General features: G+C 38.9%; 1 pseudogene; it reads right to left on the reverse strand.

Annotated features, from left to right (window-relative positions):
• Positions 1 to 16,803: 16,803 nt before the first annotated feature.
• Positions 16,804 to 17,220, reverse strand: LOC132435429 (protein FAM136A pseudogene; annotated as a pseudogene).
• Positions 17,221 to 17,870: the final 650 nt, after the last annotated feature.

The following is a 17,870-nucleotide window of genomic DNA, read 5'->3' on the forward strand; positions in this document are numbered from 1 at the left end:
CTGTAGTGAGCTTTGCAGAAATGTAGGATTATTTTCTTAAGTGGAATTACTGGGTCAAAGGAAGGCCTTTTAACCATGTTATAGATTGGTCTCCTAAAAGGTTTGAATCAATTTAAGTGCTATTATACAAATAGGAAGTGTATTTATCCATGAAAGCAGCAGGCCTCATCCGCCATGAATCATGACCGTAGTCATAACCAGGGGGCTTGGCTTTGAGTCCTGCTGGCACTGAAGTTTCCTGTACTATAAGGAAGGGAACAAACCAGGGCCACCAGACCACGGGTGGGTAAAATTGGGCTAGTCACCAAGATTGGTTTGCTATGGCAGCCCACCAGGGGACTGCCTGTTTTAGGAACTTATTTGGGAATATGTTTCTGGGGGCTACTCCTGAATTGGCTGTTCTTGAGTCCTTGACTTTGGGGGGAAATGTATCTCCAATAACATTTTAGTTGTGACATAACTTCTGAGTGTGTAGAAAACAATGACAGAGGTGATTATTTACTATTGCGTTTATGGAAAACCAAAGTGTCAGGTGAACGTGTCTTGGTTCCTATATTAACGAGCACCTTGGGTACAGGTCTATCAGCCTGATCCTGAGCTCCAAACAAGGACATAGTACAGCCAGTGAGAAATAATCTCTATAGTTTCAGAAATTACAAATATAATCTTAATAGATACAAATTTTTGCACATTTATGCCTAGAGATTACATCAAAGATTGAAATTCAATTTAGGCCTTTTACTAAGAAAGTACCCACCTACTGGGAAGAATAAAATGGCTGTAGTATTTAAAGTCAGCATGAGGATAAACAGCAGAATTTATGTGTGTTCAGGTCTCCTTTTCCCCACACTTGGTAAAAATGAATTAGCAATCTTGACTAGCAGAAAGGCAGGAGCTTTCCATTTTTTCTATCACCAAGATGAAATAAACTCTCTGGATTTGCAATTAGTGCAATAATCAGGAAAGTTTAATATTCAAAATGTTATCTGTGCATTTATATGCATATAATGCTGTGTTGCCAATGTGACATTTAAATTAGATGAAGAGTGAGTTTTGGGTTCATTTTCTTGTGCGTAGCCGCTTAAGAGAGGGGGAAGGCACTGTGCCCCTTTGAAAGATCTAAATACAGAAAAAAAAATATCATGTCACTCCCTTCCAAAAGAAATTTTTTTTTTCTTTTTCACTTTTAAGACCAAAAGATTTTTGAAAGATAAAGGTTACCTATTGTCTACATAGTGTAAAGTTCTTTCAAATCAATTTAATTAAGTCTGACTAGAGAAATACCGTCAAAAGCATAGTTTATGATATGTATCATGCGTATAAATGTGCAAAAACACTAATTTATTGGATATAAATAAAAGACAGAGGAAGGACCATATGCCCTATACGTTAGGAAAAATAGAATATTTTAAAAGAAGATAAAAATCTTTTCTTAATAGAAAGGTGGTTTCAGTCTACTCAATTTTTCCTACCCTTTCTTCAATGCCCTTTGCTTTCAATAGAGACTTCATTGAAAAATTCTCAAAGAGGAGTTTGAAGCATAATCATGTTTGAAATGAAACAAAGTCTATTCGTCTTATGAATAACTTTGAGGAATGTGGTACAAAGGCATTAAAAGAGGGTATGAAAATGATAAGTCTGACACAGAATGTGGAGAGAAATATCATGATGGAGATGAAATATGACAACAGAATCATGGTAACTGGTATGAATTTGCTCTTTGTCACTCAGATACAAGGAGTCACATTTCTTTCTTTTTTTTTATATCAAATTAAATTTGACTCAGTACTTCCACCTAACCAGGATGATTGGAAATCCACTCAGTGTGGATCCACTCCCTACACTCAAAAGTGTAGGGAGCTTTCCTTTCCCCTTGAGATTAAACAAAAGTACGGTTGTCCCTTGGTATCTATAGGGGATTCCAGGACCCCCAGTGGATACCAAATTCCATGGATTTTCAAGTCCCTTAGTCAGCCATCCATATCTGTGTGTTCCGTATCTGTTGATAGGGAAGGCCAACTATAATGCAAGCTACATAGAACACAACCTGTACCAGGCCCTGCTCTGACATACTAATTCATTTTATCATCACAACTATCTGAGGCAGGTCATGGTATTATACTCATTTTTAAATTGAAGAAACTATGGTACAGAGATTAGCTTGCATTAGATCACCTGGCTAGTAAGGGGTGAGTAATTGGACTCAGGCAGTCTGAGAATCTGTTCTCTCAATGACAATACCAATTCTAGAGCTTATGCATTTCAGGAACATTGGGACAGACTCTTCATCCCTTTAATCCTAGGCACCATGTTTCTATAGGAGAGTCTAGATCTGTTGCTCCATGATCTGACACTCAGTCAGAAAACTGGTGACCTCTGGTCAGATCTGACAGCAGACAAGTTTTGTTCAATGACTATAGTATCTTTCAACACTCTGAATTAATTGCCAACATTCAAAATGTAGAGAATTCATTAAAAAGTCAAAAATTCTAGCCTTTATTGAAAGATCACAAGGTCTGGCAACACCACCAGTGTTCCCACTGGACCATAGGCTGGAGCTCGTTGTCTTCTGCCACTTTACACAGAAATTTGTGCTCCAGTAGCTCTCCCTGGGTATACTCAAGCTCTTTACTCATCTAGGTTGCCTGACAGACTCAGTAGGCCAGACTTGAAAAAAAAAAAAAGAAGGTCACCTACACCTAGTCTTCCAGGACACAAAGATATGTCTGCCCTCCCAAGAGATGGAAGAAGAACTAGGACTTGTTCCTTCATGATAAGTCAACCACCCAGACACAATTAATTTCTCACTAGCACTGGTAAACTTTTTGCTTCCATAAAGACCAAGATTGGTTTGGGTTTCCCTACCATTTTTCCAGGGACTGAGATTTGAAGCCTTGGCAACCTTTTTGGTTCTTCCCTCGTCTTTGCCTAGTAGATCAATCAACTGCTAAACCATAGAGACACCACCAAACCTCTTATGCCCACAATCTCCTCTATATTCTCCTTGCCCACCTCCAAGATACCACGTTAATACAGACTGTCCTTGCCCCTTGCCTGGACCATACTAATCCATGACCTCCTAGCAGTCTATTGGCTCCAGTTTATCTTTTTGAATTTATTTTCCATTTCCCATCTCTCATGCTTATCCCCAGTGCTCAGATGAACTCAACCTCTTTTTTTGCCAGTACCTGCACTGGGTTTTTCTACTTGTGTGATCATTCCATTTCTCTCAAACTAAAATTCTCTTCCTTCCGTTCCATTTATTCAAATTTAACTCTCTTCAATAGCCTTAAGTTTTACTTTCTCCTTAACTCTTTCTGTGATCCTACCTGGAAGTAATTACCCTCTCCCTCAAATTCCCACAGCACTTTACATGCACCACTGCTAAAGCACTTCCACCTTCACTCTGTGTTTACAAATAATGTCCCTACTTGACAGCAAAGCTTTTGAAATTTCATTTTTGAGTTCATTTTTTAACCATTCAGTATGTTCATTTTTTATTGCCCACAACTCCCAGGATGGTATCTTGCAAGTATTTTTTAGTAGGTTTTCAATATTTGTTGAAGTAAAGAAGAAAAGGAAGGCAGGTTAAAGTCTTCTACAAAGCAAAGAAGTTTTTAGTAATAGCAACTTGTTTATTTTTTATTACTGTTTCCTTGCCTCTATAATGTTAAAGAAAAACTGAAATATCATTTCTAAATCTACAATATTTGGCTTAAGAATAATATGGTAAAATTATTATTTCTACCTTGATGTTTCCTTATTTTATTTTTTAACACCTTTATTAGAATATAACTGCTTTACAATGATGTGTTAGTTTTTGCTTTATAACAAAGTGAATCAGCTATACATATAAATATATCCCCATATCTCCTCCTTCTTGCATCTCCCTCCCAACCTCCCTATCCCACCCCTCTAGGTGGTCACAAAGCTCCGAGCTGATCTCCCTGTGCTGTGCAGCTGCTTCCCACTAGCTATCTGTTTTACATTTGGTAGTGTATATATGCCCATGCCACTCTCTCACTTCATCCCAGCTTACCCTTTCCCCTCCCTGTGTCCTTAAGTCCATTCTCTACATCTGCATCTTTATTCCTGTCCTGCCCCTACGTTCCTCAGAACCATTTATTTTACTTTAGAATCTATATATATGTGTTAGCATATGGTATTTGTTTTTCTCTTTCTGACTTAATTCACTCTGTGTGACAGACTCTAGGTCCATCCACCTCACTACAAATAACTCAATTTCATGTCTTTTTATGGCTGAGTAATATTCCATTGTATATATGTGCCACATCTTCTTAATCCATTCATCTGTTGATGGACACTTAGGTTGCTTCCATGTCTTGGCTATTGTAAATAGAGCTGCAATGAACATTGTGCTACACGACTCTTTTTGAATTATGGTTTTCTCAGGGTATATGCCCAATAGTGGGATTGCTGGGTCATATGGTAGTTCTACATTTAGTTTTTTAAGGAACCTCCATATTGTTCTCCACAGTGGCTGTATCAATTTACATTCCCACCAAGAGTGCAAGAGGGTTCCCTTTTCTCCACACCCTCTCCAGCATTTGTTGCTTGTAGATTTTCTGATGATGGCCATTCTGACTGGTGTGAAGTGATACTTCATTGTAGTTTTGATTTGCATTTCTCTGATGATTAGTGATGTTGAGCATCCTTTCATGTGTTTGCTGGCAATCTGTATATCTTCTTTGGAGAAATGTCTGTGTAGGTCTTCTGCCAATTTTTGGATTGGATTGTTTGTTTTTTGGATATTGAGCTGCAAGAGCTGCTTGTAAATTTTGGAAATTAATCCTTTGTCAGTTGCTTCATTTGCAAATATTTTCTCCCATTCTCAGGGTTGTCTTTTCGTCTAGTTTACGTTTTTCCTTTGCTGTGCAAAAGTGTTTAAGTTTCATTAGGTCCCATTTGTTTATTTTTGCTTTTATTTCCATTTCTCTAGGAGGTGAGTCAAAAGTATCTTGCTGTGATTTATGTCAGAGTGTTCTGCCTATGTTTTCCTCTAAGAGTTGTATAGTGCCTGGCCTTACATTTAGGTCTTTAATCCATTTTGAGTTTATTTTTGTGTATGGTGTTAGGGAGTGTGCTAATTTCATTCTTTTACATGTAGCTGTCCAGTTTTCCCAGCACCAGTTATTGAAGAGGGTATCTTTTCTCCACTGTATATTCTTGCCTCCTTTATCAAAGATAAGGTGACCATATGTGTGTGGGTTTATCTCTGGGCTTTCAGTCCTGTTCCATTGATCTATATTTCTGTTTTTGTGCCAGTACCATACTGTCTTGATTACTGTAGCTTTGTAGTATAGTCTGAAGTCTGGGAGCCTGATTCCTCAAGCTCCGTTTTTCTTTCTCAAGATTGCTTTGGCCATTTAGGGTCTTTTGTGATTCCATATAAATTGTGAAATTTTTTGTTCGAGTTCTGTGAAAAATGCCATTGGTAGTTTGATAGGGATTGCATTGAATCTGTAGATTGCTTTGGGTAGTAGAGTCATTTTCACAATGTTGATTCTTCCAATCCAAGAACATGGTATATCTCTCCATCTATTTGTATCATCTTTAATTTCTTTCATCAGTGTCTAATAGTTTTCCGTATACAGGTCTTTTGTCTCCTTAGGTAGGTTTATTCCTAGGTATTTTATTCTTTTTGTTGCAGTGGTAAATGGGACTGTTTCCTTAATTTCTCTTTCAGATTTTTCACCATTAGTGTATAGGAATGCCAGAGATTTCTGTGCATTAATTTTGTGTCCTGCTACTTTACCAAATTCATTGATTAGCTCTAGTAGTTTTCTGGTAGCATCTTTAGGATTCTGTATGTATAGTATCATGTCATCTGTAAACAGTGACAGCTTTACTCCTTCTTTTCTGATTGGATTCTTTTTATTTCTTTTTCTTTTCTGATTGCTGTGGCTAAAACTTCCACAAGTATGTTGAATAATAGTGGTGAGAGTGGACAACCTTGTCTTGTTCCTGATCTTAGAGGAAATGGTTTCAGTTTTTCACCATTGAGAACGATGTTGGCTGTGGGTTTGTCATATATAGCCTTTATTACGTTGAGGTAAGTTCCCTCTATGCCTACTTTTTGAAGGGTTTTTATCATAAATGGGTATTGAATTTTGTCGAAAGCTTTTTCTGCATCTATTGAGATGATCATATGGTTTTTCTCCTTCAGTTTGTTAATGTGGTGTATCACATTGATTGATTTGCGTATATTGAAGAATCCTTGCATTCCTGGGATAAACCCCACTTGATCATGGTGTATGATCCTTTTAATGTGCTGTTGGATTCTGTTTGCTAGTATTTTGTTGAGGATTTTTGCATCTATGATCATCAGTGATATTGGCCTGTAGTTTTCTTTCTTTGTGACATCCTTGTCTGGTTTTGGTAACAGAGTGATGATGGCCTCGTAGAATGAGTTTGGGAGTGTTCCTCCCTCTGTTGTATTTTGGAAGAGTTTGAGAAGGGTAGGTGTTAGCTCTTCTCTAAATGTTTGATAGAATTTGCCTGTGAAGCCGTCTGATCCTGAGCTTTTGTTTGTTGGAAGATTTTTAATCACAGTGTCAATTTCAGAGCTTTTGACTGGTCTGTTTATATTTTCTATTTCTTCCTGATTCAGTCTTGCCAGGTTGCGCATTTCTAAGAATTTGTCCATTTCTTCCAGGTGTCCATTTTATTGGCATATAGTTGCTTGTAGTAAACTCTCATTATTCTTTGTTTTTCTGCAGTGTCAGTTGTTACTTCTCCTTTTTCATTTCTGATTCTATTGATATGAGTCTTCTCCCTTTTTTTCTTGATGAGTCTGGCTAATGGTTTATCAATTTTGTTTACCTTCTCAAAGAATGAGCTTTTAGTTTTATTGATCTTTGCTATTGTTTCCTTCATTTCTTTTTCATTTATTTCTGCTCTGATCTTTATGTTTTCTTTCCTTCTGCTAACTTCGGGGGTTCTTTGTTCCTCTTTCTCTAATTGCTTTAGGTGTAAATTTAGATTGTTTATTTGAGATGTTTCTTGTTTCTTGAGGTAGAAATGTATTGCTCTAAACTTCCCTCTTAGAACTGCTTTTGCTACAACCCATAGGTTTTGGGTCATTATGTTTTCATTGTCATTTGTTTCTAGGTATTTTTTGATTTCCTCTTTGATTTCTTCAGTGATCTCTTGGTTATTTAGTAGTGTATTGTTTAACCTCCATGTGTTTGTATTTTTTACAGATTTTTTCCGGTAATTGATATCTAGTCTCATAGTGTTGTGGTAACATAAGATACCTGATACAATTTCAATTTTCTTGAATTTACCAAGACTTGATTTGTGACCCAAGATATGATCTATCCTGGAGAATGTTCCATGAGCACTTGAGAAGAAAATGTATTCTGTTGTTTTTGGATGGAATGTCCTATAAATATCAATAAATCCATCTTGTTTAATGTGTCATTTAAAGCTTGTGTTTCCTTATTTATTTTCATTTTGGTTGACCTGTCCATTGGTGAAAGTGGGGTGTTAAATTTCCTACTATAATTGTGTTACTGTAGATTTCCCTTTTTATGGCTGCTAGCATTTGCATTATGTATTGAGGTGCTCCTATGTCAGGTGCATAAATATTTACAATATTATATCTTCTTGGATTGATACCTTGATCATTATGTAGTGTCCCTCTTTGTCTCTGGTAGTAGTCTTTATTTTAAAGTCTATTTTGTCTGAAAAGAGTATTGCTATTCCAGCTTTCTTTGACTTCCATTTGCATGGAATATCTTTTTCCATCCTCTCACTTTGAGTCTGTATGTGTCCCTACGTCTGAAGTGGGTCTCTTGTAGGCAGCATACATGTGGGTCTTATTTTTGTATCCATTCAGCCAGTCTATGTCTTTTGGTTGGAGCATTTAATCTGTTTACATTTAAGGTAATTATCAATAGGTATGTTCCTATTACCAATTTCTTAATTGTTTTGGGTTTGTTATTGTAGGTCTTTTCTCTTGTGTTTCCTGCCTAGGGAAGTTCCTTTAGCATTTGTTGTAAAGCTGGTTTGGTGCTGCTGAATTCTCTTAGCTTTTGCTTGTCTGTAAAGATTTTAACTTCTCCTTCAAATCTGAATGCGATCCTTGCTGGGTAGAGTAATCTTTGTTGTAGGTTTTTCCCTTTCATCACTTTAAATATGTCCTGCCACTCCCTTCTGGCTTGCAGAGTTTCTGCTGAAAGATCAGCTGTTAACCTTATGGGGATTCCCTTGTATGTTATTTGTTGCTTTTCCCTTGCTTTTAATATTTTTTCTTTGTATTTAATTTTTGATTGTTTGATTAATATGTGTCTTGGTGTGTTTCTCCTTGGATTTATCCTGTTTGGGACTCTCTGTGCTTCCTGGACTTGATTAATTATTTCCTTTCCCATATTAGGGAAGTTTTCAACTATAATCTCTTCAAATATTTTCTCAGTCCCTTTCTTTTTCTCTTGTTTTTCTGGGACCCCTATACTTCGAATGTTGGTGCATTTAATGTTGTCTCAGGGGTCTCTAAGACTGTCCTGAATTCTTTTCATTCTTTTTTCTTTATTCTTCTCTGTGGTAGTTATTTCCACTATTTTATCTTCCACATCACTTATCCGTTCTTCTGCCTCAGTTATTCTGCTATTGATTCCTTCTAGAGACTTTTTAATTTCATTTATTATGTTGTTCATCATTGTTTGTTTGCTCTTTAGTTCTTCTAGGTCCTTGTTAAACGTTTCTTGTATTTTCTCCATTCTATTTCCAAGACGTTGGATCATATTTAATATCATTACTCTGAATTCTTTTTCAGGAAGACTGCCTATTTCCTCTTCATTTGTTGGTCTGGTGGATTTTTGCCTTGTTCTTTCATCTGCTGTGTGTTCCTCTGTCTTCTCATTTTGCTTAACTTACTGTGTTTGGGGTCTCCTTTTCGCATGCTGCCATTTCATAGATCCCATTGTTTTTGGTGTTTGCCCGCAGTGGCTAAGGTTGGTTCAGTGGGTTGTATAGGCTTCCTGGTAGAGGGGACTGGTGCCTATGTTTTGGTGAATGAGGCTGGATCTTGTCTTTCTGGTGGGCAGGACCCCATCCGGTTGTGTGTTTTGGGGTGTCTGTGACCTTATTATGATTTTAGGCAGCCTCTCTGCTAATGGGTGGGGTTGTGTTCCTGTCTTGCTGGTTGTTTGGCATAGGGTGTCCAGCACTGTAGCTTGCTGGTCATTGAGTGGAGCTGGGTCTTAGCGATTATATGGAGATCTCTGGGGGAGCTTTTGCCGTTTGGTATTATGTGGAGCCAGGAGGTCTCTGGTGGGCGAATGTCTTGAACTCGGCTCTCCCACCTCCAAGGCACAGGCCTGACACCCGGCTGGAGCACCAAGACCCTGTCAGCCACACGACTTTTGGGAAGTCTGAGGTCTTCTGCCAGAGTTCAGTAGGTGTTCTGTAGGGGTTGTTCCACATGTAGATGTATTTCTGATGTATTTGTGGGGAGGAAGATGATCTCCACGTCTTACTCCTCCGCCATCTTGAAGGTCTCCAATGTTTTCTTATTCAATGATGCTCATCTGTGAGCTAGTTTTAGGGTCACTACCACCTTTCACAACATCCTGCAAAGCAAGTGAATTACTGAAGCACATCACCCTCAAGAATGTGAGTGTCTGAGAGAGACTTGAAATCTATTCCAAGGGTGGATTGTGCTAATGTTGCCACCTAATTTCATTGATTGTGTTAGGCAAGTGAGTTGCTTTGGAACATGCTGTGGCTTTGGCTTAGCCTTACAATTAATGTAACCTGGTGAAGTGACTGGGGCAGGTGGCCCTAAGGGCGTGTGGTGATGTGGGTGGTGCGCCAGATCTCATGTTGGAGACTAAGGCTCAGGTTCTGGCACTGCCACTTTACCAATAAGTGATCTGAACAAGTTTATCAGTCTCTTTCTTTGCCTTTAAGTGAAGAAAATTGTGCTTTACCTGTAGAGTTCTTTTCAGTTCTCAATATCTGTGAATTAGGCTGTTAGATTATAATTTTCAGTACACGATTCAGCAAATGTTTTCACAAGGCCTTTGGTATGAGCAGTCTGAAGACAAATGGGAATTCTAGAGATTGTATTTAAAGTGGTACCTAATGGATTCCTGGAATTTTTGTACATTGACACCATGATATAGCTTCATATAGATTGCACATTCTGCTATAATTCCCAGAAGAGGTTGGAGCAGTCATTGACCATTTCCTTAAGTAAACCACTTTGTTGCCAAATTCCCTTTCTCCTTCTACTCTTAGCCCTGCGGACAGCACATGAGAATTGAACTACTGCACTGTTTCTTCTAATGGTCACAACCAAATTTATGCTACTGCATATTTATGTTTCCTATAAAGTTATCTGCAGACAGTACCATAGATAGTTAAATATGATGAGATGCACACTGATTAAATTGATACTCTTGGTTGTTTGATATTTATGGAGAGAAATAAATAATGAGATTGAGCTAAAGGTTATCCCCAGCAGGAAAGAAAAAGGTCATCTAGGTGTATGCATAGCAATAAACTCCGTTTAAAAATGGTTTCTGTGGGAAATAGAGCTAGTTAGAATTGTCTTGTTTTTTGTTGTATAGTATGTACAGTAAAACTTTTCTTTATGATTTATTTTAAAATATATGAAGTTCAGCTTAGCCTCTTAATAGCATTGCCTAATAAAACTGCAGAAATAGATAATTGTATTGGGTAATGGAAACTGGAAGAGGCAATCGAATAAGAGAAAAAATGGTGAAGCACAGCAACTGAAGAATCTTGTTTCAGGGGGTAGAGTTACAGAAAGAACACTAACAATTTTTTTTTCTTTTTTCTTTATTTTATTTTATTTTTGGCTGCATTGGGTCTTTGTTGCTGTGCGCAGGCTTTCTCTAGTTGCAGTGAGCAGGGGCTACTTTTCGTCGCGGTTCACAGGCTTCTCATTTTGGTAGCTTCTCTTGTTGCGGAGCACGGGCTCTAGGCTCACAGGCTTCAGTAGCTGCAGCATATGGGCTCAGTAGTTGTGGCAGGTGGGCTCTAGAACGCAGGCTCAGTAGTTGTGGCGCACGGACTTAGTTGCTCCGCGGCATGTGGGATCTTCCTGAACCAGGGCTCGAACCCATGTCCCCTGCATTGGCAGGCGGATTCTTAACCACTGTGCCACCAGGGAAGTCCCAAGAACACTAACAATTTATCTTTTGATTATCTGAAAGATATATGGCACATTTGAGGAAGTATAAAGCACAAATGATAACCCTGAAAAAGAAGACGAAGAATGACTATAATTATGATCTTTATATTTAGAGATTTCCAAATTTGAAGATCATGTAAACATTCCTTTGGACAACTTCAAAATTAGAATGTATATCAAGTCTCATTAGGCATGTACTCAAGTGCTATGTGGTGGAGATATATCTAGAACACCAAGATGGCACCGTGATGATTAAAGAAAGGGACTTCCTCAAAAAACTTATCAAAAATGAAAGCTTTAAAAATGTGTATGCCCCTTGATGCAGAAACTTCAAGATCAAGAATGCATCCCAAGGAAATATAGATACACATGACAATTTTCTCTGATGGTATTTAGTCAGTTTTATTTATAATTAAAAAGAGAAAGAAAGAAAAACTAGAAATGACTCACATTTCCGTCAATAAGTAGTTGTTTACATTAATTGTGCACACCCATACAAAGGGAGACTATTTTAATGATACGGGATAGGATGGGGGCCATTTAGTGCAGGAAGCAGGGGGAGGAGTATGGTGAACATTTCTACTTTCTTGTAGTCTGGAAAATTCTCAGATAAATGAAGTTTATCTTAGAAATCTTTCAACTTTCCTTTCTGTTCTTCTCTCTCCTTTTGGACTCTAAAATTCTCAAGCTAACTCAGTCACTATAACACCTCTATGTCACAAAGTTATGTAGACTCATCTCTCCTAAACTGTTATGATTCTTCCCTTCCTTCATTGATAAATCCACAGAATCTCTCAAAAGATTCTGGGGTTTTGTTTGGATTTTTTTTTTCATTACAATCACAACATGGCAGCAGTGCTGGGATTCTGATGAAGGGTTTGTGTTACTGTTTTCTAAGAAGAGATAATCTAGAAATTAAGTGTTTGAAGTCAGTGAGTGCCTGCAGTATTTTTCATAGAATCAGATCACATTTGTTCTGTGCACGAGCAGTAGCAAACAACTGGTATTTTTAGTGGCAAATTGTCCCACTCCTACACTGGCAAGGCAAATCATATGCAGTTAAAAGTAGAAAAGGGAGTCAAACACTTTGAGGCTGCTTGTTAAGGGGTTTCCCTTTTTGCAAAGAACATGACTAATTACATCTGAGTATATTTTCTCTTAATTTCTTAAAGCACTTTTACATCTCCTTTCATTGTATCCTTATAATCACCTGTGCAGAAGGTAGGTGACGTACTATTGCACCCATTTGAGAAATGATGAAACCGAGACACAAGGATTTATTTGTAGAGCAGTAATAGGACGCAGGGTGACTGACTCTGAGCTGGACATTTTCTCTTATAGATCACAAGCAGGAGACCCCTCTAGCCAGTAAATTATTACTATAGAAGTGAGGTAGAATGTGAAACAATTCCCAGGAACTCAGCTTGGGCTTATAGTTTTACAGTTCCATTAAAAACAAAAACAAAAACAAAAAAACAGGGCTTCCCTGGTGGTGCAGTGGTTGAGAGTCCGCCTGCCGATGCAGGGGACACGGGTTCGTGCCCCGGTCCGGGAGGATCCTGCATGCCGCGGAGCGGCTGGGCCCGTAAGCCATGGCCACTGAGCCTGTGCATCCGGAGCCTGCGCATCCGGAGCCTGTGCTCCGCAACGGGAGAGGACACAACAGTGAGAGGCCCGCATACCGCAGGAAAAAAAAAAAAAATCAGAGCAGCTGTTTGTCTTTGATAGAGACAAAGAAATGGAAGATTTTCTATGCTGAGGTAATGATACATCTAGACCAGTGGTTTTTAACCAGGGGCAATTTTGCCCCCTCCCCTCAACCCTCCCCCAAGGATATCTGGCAATGCCTGGAGACATTTTTGATTGTCTTAACTGGGAGGGAGTATTACTGGCATCTCATGGGTAGCAGCTAGGCCTCCTGCTAAATATCCTACAAAGCACAGGACAGACCCCACAACAAAGAATTATCCTGTTCATAATGTCACCAGTGCTGAGACTTGAGGAACCCTGCTCTAGATGTCTCTCTGCCTTGGTTAATGGTGGTTGGCATGCTCTCAATTAGTCACATGTTCAGTCTCTGCCGTCAGAATTACATAAACTAATGATGGGCAAAACTTTTAAAAAGAGAGCTCAATAATATGTTCCCTTAACGTCCCATATGGTTCTTCCTCTTAATTCTTCACCCCCTCTCTCAATCCTTGCTCCCCAGTTGTCATCCTCCCCACCTCCCCGGCTTAATTCATATTTCTGTGTTTCCCCCAGCCTTTTCCTCTTTGACATCAAACTGATGTGGTACCTCTCCACTCTGGCCCCTCTCACTTGCTCTCTGACTGAGCACACAGTCTGGCAGAGACTGGGTGATGGATGAAGTTGCAGGCCCTTGGAGGCACCACCAGGAATGCTGACTGGGTCTCTCTTGGGAACTGCCTATCTCAGAGCTTCTGCTATTAGTTTTGAAAGCCTGCCCAGAGTGCCTTAAAGAAAACCCACAGGCTAATTTTCCCAGAAGCAGAGTAAACTATGCTTCTCTTGGGAGGAGGACAAACAATTATATTCCATACTGCCCTACACATTGTAACCCTATTTGTTTAATATCAGTGAACTATGCCTAGGTAGTCTCTGGACATTCAGATATTTTCAGCTTGCTCTTAGACAGTGGCAGAATTGAATGTACTAAATTAGAGGAGCAATTAGAGTATTGAAGAGAGTTTCTGATTTGGGGGGAAGGAAGGAGGTAGAGAGGGCCAAATTATTTTGGTATTTTATTTTCCAAAAGAATGCTGACGCGGATGAGAAGCGTTATCCACATCTCAGTAATAAAGATTAGAACTACATATCTTAAAGAAGTGACTTCTTGCATGTGATTGGGCTAACCACGACTATTTTAATCAATCTCATTAGGGTTGGCTCTGAACTAGGTAAAATGTGTCAGTTTCTTCAGCTGAATTTTCATCTAGCTCAGCAGTTCTCAAAGTGTGGCCCCCATACCCCTGGGCCCTCGTGAGATGCTTTCAGAAAATCTGAAAGGTCCAAATTTTTCTCATAATGATATTAAGAAATTATTTGCTTTTCTTTTTTCTGTACCACTCTCCTCACTCATTTTGCAGAGGAATGGTTATGAGAACCCCTGGTGCCTTGGCACAAGTCAAGCAGTGGCTTTCAAGTGTACTATTTTCCAATGTCTTCCTCACCTCCATGCACTCGCAGTAAAAAGAAAATTCAGTTTCACTTAAAATTTTACTTAAGATCCTGTTGAAGCAGTAGAAATTATTAATTTCTGTCAAATCTTGACCCTTGAATACCCATATTTTTAATATTCTGGTTGACAAAATGGGAAGTACACATAAAACACTGTGGCTACATATTGAAGTACAGAAGTGCAGTAGTTGTCTTGAGAAAAAGCACTGCGCAATTGTTTTGAGTTGCAAGCTGAACTAGCCAATTTTTCCATGGAGCACCAGGTTTACTTGGAAGAACTACTGAAATACAAACTATGGTTATTCAAACTTGGGTGTTTGGCAGAACGTTTCAAAAAAATAAATGAAGTGAACCTATTATTTCAAGTGAAAAAAAAAACCTACAATATTTTCTAAAGTTAAAATTTGAGTTTTTAAGCACAAATCAGAATTTTGGAAAACTGGTATCCACCACTGTGAGTTTGACAGTTTCTGAATACTAAAAGACTTTCCTAATAAGATGAGTGGTGATATTAATTAATGTGATTGTATAGTATTGTATAAGGAAAAGTGTCAACATTGGGAAGACCTGAATAAATCTTTGTACTGATATTTTTGATATAACCAATGAATAATGTTACCAAATCATGGATGGGTGGATGATTCATTCAAAGTGCAAGACAGACCAATGGATTTTAATGTAGCAGAGTAGAAGTTCATTGATGTGAACTTTTTGTTCACACAAAAGCAATGAACCAAGTTTGTTGGTTTCAGATTCAGACTGCAAATAACCTTTAAAATACCACAACTTACTGGGTTTTGGTGTAGTATCAAATAGTCATATTAACAGTTATCTGAAAAGGCTATTAATATGCTCCTTCCTTTTCCAAATACATATCTATGTAAGGCCAAATTTTCTTCATCTACTTCAACCAAAACAACATGTTGCAACAGATGGAATGCAGAAGTAGATGTGAGAATCCAATTGTCCTGTATTAAGCTAGACTTTAAAGACCTTTGCAAAATGTAAAATATTATCTCTCATCTCACTAATTATTCTTTGTTTTAGGGAAAAATAGCTCTTTCTCACAAAACTTAGTTATGTTAACATGTAATGAATGGGTATATTCATATTATTATTTTTTTTGGAAGAAAAATTATCTTATTTATTTTTAAAACCAAACCACTAGGAAAATATATCACAGTCTTGAAACAGCAAACAGACAGGCTATATTATCAAGTCATAAGTTGGTAAAAACACAACAAGGTCCTTAATAAAACGAAAAGGTGCCCAAACTGGGGCAAGAACAACACGTCGCAAAAGTGGTATTTGGTGACGGGGGGCTGTCCCGTTTTTTGCCGTAAAGGAGTCACAGCTTGCCCCTGAGTTGCTTACTTTTTCTCCTTTGACCTTCGTGTTGCCAAGGGATTGTTTCAACAGAGTTCTGTTATTACAGGGGGCAAAGTAAGCAATACTGGGTTTAGGCTTTCATTCTATTTTGTTTTATGAAAACCAGATTTTTCCAAAGCCAGTGCTTCACAACTCTCTTAATTAAGCAGCTAACAATTCCTCTTTCGCTGTTCATTCCTGAATACTAACATATAGCACAATCAAAATCCCCTTTCCCTTCAAGGGTGAGTGTCACTGCAAGATTGTCTTGTCACTCTGCTGACTCTGCTGCAGACAGCCTCAGGGCTCGTCATGGCTGCCAGTCAGAGGGAAGGTTTGCTTCCCCTACCAGTGTGATAGCACTTCTTATATTTTTGCAGGGTCTCCATGCTGAAAGATGTCATGTGTGAGAATTTTAAGAAATGCGCATCCACATTTTGATGGCCAGAACTGAATATCTGCAAGGACCCTTTCAGAGTTTTTATCCAAACTGCCTCTCCCAACTCTACATCTTAAAGTAACTTCATGCCCTTGTATATAAAACAAAACCAAGCAAAACAAATCCCCAGAAGCCCCCTTTCCCCTTCTGAATTAGTGACCTCATGGATTTTGTTTTATTTCCAGTTTGTGGGAAACGTTGTAGCGATCCTTCTGGTAAACAGGAATACCTCTCCTCACACTCCACCAGCTCATAAGCAGGTCAGATGAACCTGCCAGCCTGCTGGTATCTGTGTACTAAGAGGATGTGGTACCTTGGAGGGCTCTGGTTTGGTACAAAGGAGACTCCCTGTTGCCAGGATAAGCACTTGCCACCTGAAATTCAGGCTCATAAAAACTCTCCTGTGCTATCTCTGACCCAAATTTTAGCACCAGTTTTTTTCACTTTCTATGATTCAAACACAAAGGAACCAGTGTCCGGAGGCAAGTGACATAGGCCTTAAACTTGCTGCCATCCTTAATTTCCTCATTCATAAACTTTCCTTAGAAAACCCGAACCCCCATTCCTCTTTTTAAATAGATTCCTGCCTTCAGCCCCGATGGCCAATAGCAGACATCTATTTCCCAATGGATGAGAGAGACTCCTTCATCTTCTTGGTCATGGTTGGGATGAGGTTCATGTGGTCATCCACACACTTGGTCACACAGCTCTCCAGCTGCCGTTTCACCTGAAGCTCTTTACTCCCCGCATCTATTGAATCTTTGGCATTGTTGTTGCAATGCATAGTGCACCGGGCCAGGCTGTCCTGGAACTTCTCCAACTCGCTGGTCACCAGGGCCTGGGCTTGAGCCAGAGGTGCATGGCAGCGCTCAATGCACTGGTGCACTTGCTGCATGGACGCCTGGCTGTCCTCACAACAGCCGGCGCTGCACCAGTACGTGAGGCCCTGCATCTTCCAGATGTTCTCTCTCTCCAGGCTCTTCATCATAGAGTCCACCGCCTCCTGCGCGCGGAGCTGCTGCAGCTCCGCCATGGCAACCCCGCGCTGCTTCCTGCCGCGCCGGCGCCCACATGGACTCCCGCGCACGAGCCCCTATTAATATTATTTTAAAATAGATATGTAAAAACTTTCTGTTTTAATTTATATTACAGTAAATGTTAATAGCTAAAATCCACATCACAAAGGGTGTAAAGGGGTCCTGAGAACAATGATTTGGGAAGCACTGATCTAGAGTACCATAAATTGCAGTATGGGCACTGCAAACGATCTCTTCAAAGCAAATATGGGCTATTTCCTTTCCTCATTTAAAACAATAATCATTACATTTGGATAGTGTTTTGTACCCGAAGTGCTTTTATAATCATCAACGAATTAATCTTTTGAGTAATCTTATAGGTCAGGTATTGTTTTCTCCATGTTATTAAAAAGAAAAGAAAAGAAAAGAGGTCCAGAGCAATCAGGCAGCTTATCTTAGGTCAGAGAGACAGTAAAATAATGAGATCTGACCTAAGATTTTCCAATTTTAAATTTCATCATATTTTTGAAATACTACCATATAGGTTCAGAAACTGTTAGAAATTATTAGCATGTGAACAATTCAAATTATCATCAGTTTGAAAAAGGGGTTATTAAATTACTTTCAGGTGACCAATATTAAACTCAAATATATTTTCAAATCATAT

Source organism: Delphinus delphis, chromosome 12 (assembly GCF_949987515.2).
Source record: "Delphinus delphis chromosome 12, mDelDel1.2, whole genome shotgun sequence".
NCBI lineage: Eukaryota > Metazoa > Chordata > Mammalia > Artiodactyla > Delphinidae > Delphinus > Delphinus delphis.